Source organism: Eulemur rufifrons, chromosome 10 (assembly GCF_041146395.1).
Source record: "Eulemur rufifrons isolate Redbay chromosome 10, OSU_ERuf_1, whole genome shotgun sequence".
Taxonomy (NCBI): Eukaryota; Metazoa; Chordata; class Mammalia; order Primates; family Lemuridae; genus Eulemur; species Eulemur rufifrons.
Window position 1 is genome coordinate 6090085 of NC_090992.1, and position 4510 is coordinate 6094594.

The following is a 4510-nucleotide window of genomic DNA, read 5'->3' on the forward strand; positions in this document are numbered from 1 at the left end:
CCGCAGCTCCCTGCTGTCCTTTCCCCTGCCGCCGCTGCCCCGGCTGCTGCGCTCTGCCGAGCTCCGAACACGTGCGGGTGAGTAAAGGCCCAGTGAGGAGAGACCTTGGAGGTTTACCAGCCCGGGAAGAGAAGCAGTGTAGGGAGGCTTCTGCCGAGGCACGGGAAGAAATTGGGGTTCATTCGCAGATGACCCCGAGCTTGGAGGGCATTTTGAAGAGACCTGGGAGATGATAGTCCCAGAGTCGCCTGCTGTTTTTTGCCATCCCTCCTTCCCCCTATGGATTCACTTACAGTCGGACGCCCAGAGCCTCGCTCGCCAGGCGCGAGGGGCAGGGACTTGGGAAGGTTTTTTAATTGACAGAAATTGTATATGGAGTTCTGTAAGCTTCTCAACTTCTCCTCTGCAAAGAAGTTATCCAAAAGAGAGAGCAAAGAATACTAAGAAACAGGGCCGGGCGCGGTGGCTCACCCTTGTAATCCTAGCACCCTGGGAGGCTGAGGCGGGAAGGATCCCTTTAGCTCAGTAGTTCCAGAGCAGCCTGAGCAAGAGTGAGACCCCGACTCTACTAAAAATAGAAAAATTAGCTGGGCGTGGTGGCACGTGCCTGTAGTGACAGCTACTTGGGAGGCTGAGGCAGGAGGATTGCTAGTGCCCAGGAGTTTAAGGTTGCTGTGAGCTATGATGATGCCACTGCACTCTAGCCCAACCAACAGAGCAAGACTCAGTATATATAAAAAAAAAAAAAAAAAAAAACAGGAACAAAAAAATGTATATGTAATAGTATATATTTATGGGATTCAATGTAATGTTTTAACATATGTTTATATCATGGAATGATTAAATCAGGCTAATTAACAATCCATCACCTCACATACTTACCGTGTCTTTGTGGTAAAAATATTTAATATCTATTAATCAATTTTGAAAGTACAATGCACTGTTATTTGTTATAGTCACTATTCTGTGTAATAGATCACTAAAGCTTATTGCTTGTCTTTTTAGGATGACTTGAAAGTAAGGCATCCTTCAGCTATCTGAAGAGAGGAAATAGTGGCAGGTGGACAGTCTGCAGTTTTCAGGTAAATGTCCCTATTCATTCCAATATTGACTATCTCCTCTGTGCCAGGCCTGTTGGCCAGTTGGTATCCATCAGGAAACAGTTGAGAGGCAAATTTATCTATATTTACCCCCAACAAATTAAGCATCTGGGTAGTGAAAGGCTGAGTAGAATTTTGGTGGTTTGTGTAAAGGCATGTAAAATCTTTGAGATTAGCAGTGTCATTCCAAACCTGAGGGATTTATAGAGAGATTATAAATTCCGTGAAGGAAAGAATAGTATATCTTGCTTTGTTCACTGCTACATCCCAATCACAGTGCCTGGCATATGGCAGGAACTCTCTGAATGTTGGATAAAACTGCTGAAAGTTTGGGTCTTTTTATTAAAAGGATTTGTTCTGTAAAATTTGGATTAAGTCAAAAGGCCACACACTCAAGGATCCTTCAGAAGGCCACATGTGGCCACAGGCCCCAGCCCGCAGATTTCCCATCCCTGAAGGGTTTGGCAGCAGGGTCTGCAACCAGTGTTTCCATGCCTGTTTTGCAGTCAACATTCAACTGATAGTGATACCTGTCATTCATGTCTTAAACCTGGGATGCCTAGGTATCTGAAACAAACCAGAAAGCTGTTTCAGGACTCATCCAGCGGTTGTCAGCTGTTCAGGCTACTGTGATGCCTGTGATGGTGTTACACTGTTGGAAGAGCAAGCACTGTCTTTATTCAGGTTTGGCTCCAAACACTGTTTTGGTGTTTTGGCCGAGTACCTTTGGGCAGTGTTTTGCACCTCTGAGAGTGGAATGACTCCTCCTGTGGAGTTGGTCCTAGTCTGGGTGCAAACAATTTTTTTTTCTGTTAGCAAAGGACCCTGTCTTAGGGATAGCCTATCATTCTTTACCTTCTTGAATCCTAGATGCCTTCACCTGAAAAACCTGCCACCATCAGGACCTCAGATGTCTGACAACAGTGTGAGACCAGATAGGTAATGTAGTCCTTTTGTCATGTAGGTCTTAATTAAATTACCACAGTTCAGATGGGTGGAAAAACTTAAAATTATGTTTTAAAAAGTTATGGAGAGTATCAGAATTTTAGAGAGAATTCTTAGAATCTAAAGTTCTAGAGCTCTGCTGTGTAATAGCTACACTACATGTGGCTATAGAACAGCGGTGCACAATAAACTTTCTACATTGGTGGAAATGTTTTCTGAGCTATCCCAACAGCCAAACATAGATATTGAGATTAAGACACTGATTTTATTTAGCTTTCATTAATTTACATAGTCTTGTAGGCTATAGTTTGCCGACCTCTATTCTACAGAATGAAATTCAGGTCTTGAGAGTTGAACAGCTCATTAGTGACAGGTTCGGGCCTATACCAGTATGTCTCCCTGAAAAATTCAATGTTATCAATAGCTTTGCCTTAGAGGCTTGGACTCTTTTCATCCTTTAGAGCACTAAGGTGACTGCAACAAATTAACCAGTAGTAAAATGGTCCTTGTTCCTTGTGTTTGGGACTTGTTTATGTGTACTTTTTGCATGGCTTACTTTTATGATGGTGGCTTTCCATTTTTTATGTGCACCTAAGGGAGAGGTCCTAAGAAAGAACAGCAGTCTTCAGTTTTCAACCTCAGTCCTAAATAGTAAAATAGAAATGGTCCTTAAGGAAAGAGGAAAATTTTGTCATGACTAGCCATAGGGTTTAAAATCTGGGGTCTCAAATTCTTCTGAGCATGCAAGTTACCTTCCTGAACACAGTAGGACTATCCATGTGCAGAGAGAGGTCCCTGTGTCATTACTTGATAATTCAATGATGTTTGTGTCCCTGTATTCAATATCCCAAGAGGTTTCAACAGCATAATCGTTCACAGTAAGATAATTTAATGGGATTTTCTATTTGATAAATGAAGTTAATTAGTCACCTACTTATCCCTGTTTACTTGATTTTTTAAGCAAAGAAATTTATTTCCTGGTGAGTCTAAGAAGATGAATAAAACATTTCAAAGTAGCTTTTTATTCATTCCTTCCCTTTCTCTATCATCCATTTTTCCCTGCTGCAGTGGAAACTGGAAATTAGACTGGCAGTATTACTTGTCTGTAAATACCCAAGCTGCCAACCGCTATAGGTAGCAGTTGGTAAATACAAATGCCTCTTTTCATTGTTTTGGCAAAGTTTCAGGTCCAATGCCTGAACCACATTAAAAGGAGAAATATTAAAGGTAAGTAGAGAACCACAATTTATAAGGACTACTCCTGGTACCTGTTCATAATTTCACTTCTTGCCGGGTTGAAAGAAACTAGTGTCAATGGAGTTTTTTTACATTGATATTTTGAATTATGTCTCAGATTTCAATCAGGAAAACAAAACCCAGAGGGATAAATTCTGCAAGCCCCAAAGGGACACAAAAAGGTGATTAAGTGCCTAGGAATTCACACAAAACAACTGCTAAGAGCAACTAATTAAGAACTTTAAAAGAGTAACAATGACTCCTGTGAATCTTGTTGCTTAATTAGGGCTTTATGAACAGCTCCAGTTAATGGAATTATCAATATACTCTTGGAAAACAATTTCACTGGATTAATAAATTCACTTAATAGTTAAAATCTCTGCTTTGCAACATCTTTTTACTTCTATTTAGGAACACTTTTAATGAGCCAACTTGCTGGGTCATAAATTTGTCAATTAAGTAGCCTAAGGCTTGGTTCAAAGGAGTCCCTGCCTCAAGTTTGGCCTTCCTTGTCCTCCAGTAAAGTCCCTTTGTGGTGTGAGAATGGAATGTGCTGCTCCTTAAGGGTACTACTTCTTAAGGCTACTCCTTGGGAAAGGGATGATAAAATGGGCTTTGGAATTTATTATCTTAGTTTAGAATAGTTTTAGATTTATAGAAAAGTTGGGAAGATAGGTACAAAGAGTTCCCATATACACCATACCCAGTTTCCCCTAATAACTAACACTTGACATTATTATGTTACAGTTATCACAATTAATGGGCTAATAGTGATACATTAGTATTAAGTAAAGTCCACACTTTGTTTAGATTTCCTTACTTTTTGCCTAATTAATATTCTTTGTCTGTTCCAGGATCTCATAGAAGATACCATGTTACATTTAGTCATGTCTTCTTAGGCTCCTCTTGGCTGTGACAGCTTCTTATACTTTAATGTTTTTAATTACATTGACAGTTTTGAGAAGACCTGTTCAGGTATTCTGTAGAATGTTCCTCAATTGGGATTAGGTTTTGTTCATGGGTTTATGGGTTTTGGGGAGGAAGACCACCAAGGTGAAGTACCACTCTTATCACATATCAAGGGTATATTACTATCAACGTGACTTATTATTGTTGATGTTAACCGTGATCGCCTGGCCTAGGTCTTATTTGCCAGGTTTCTCCACTAGTTAGTATTTTCTCCCCTTTCCATACTGTGTTCTTTGGAGTGAAGTCACTAGGTACACACT

At 40.4% G+C, this 4510-nt stretch overlaps 1 non-coding gene across 1 annotated transcript; it reads left to right on the forward strand.

Moving 5' to 3' along the window:
* Window positions 1–1700: 1700 nt before the first annotated feature.
* Window positions 1701–1901, forward strand: LOC138393300 (small nucleolar RNA SNORA74). Its single transcript, XR_011235126.1, has one exon. It is a non-coding gene; the product is annotated as a small nucleolar RNA SNORA74 (small nucleolar RNA).
* The last annotated feature ends 2609 nt before the right edge of the window (window positions 1902–4510 follow it).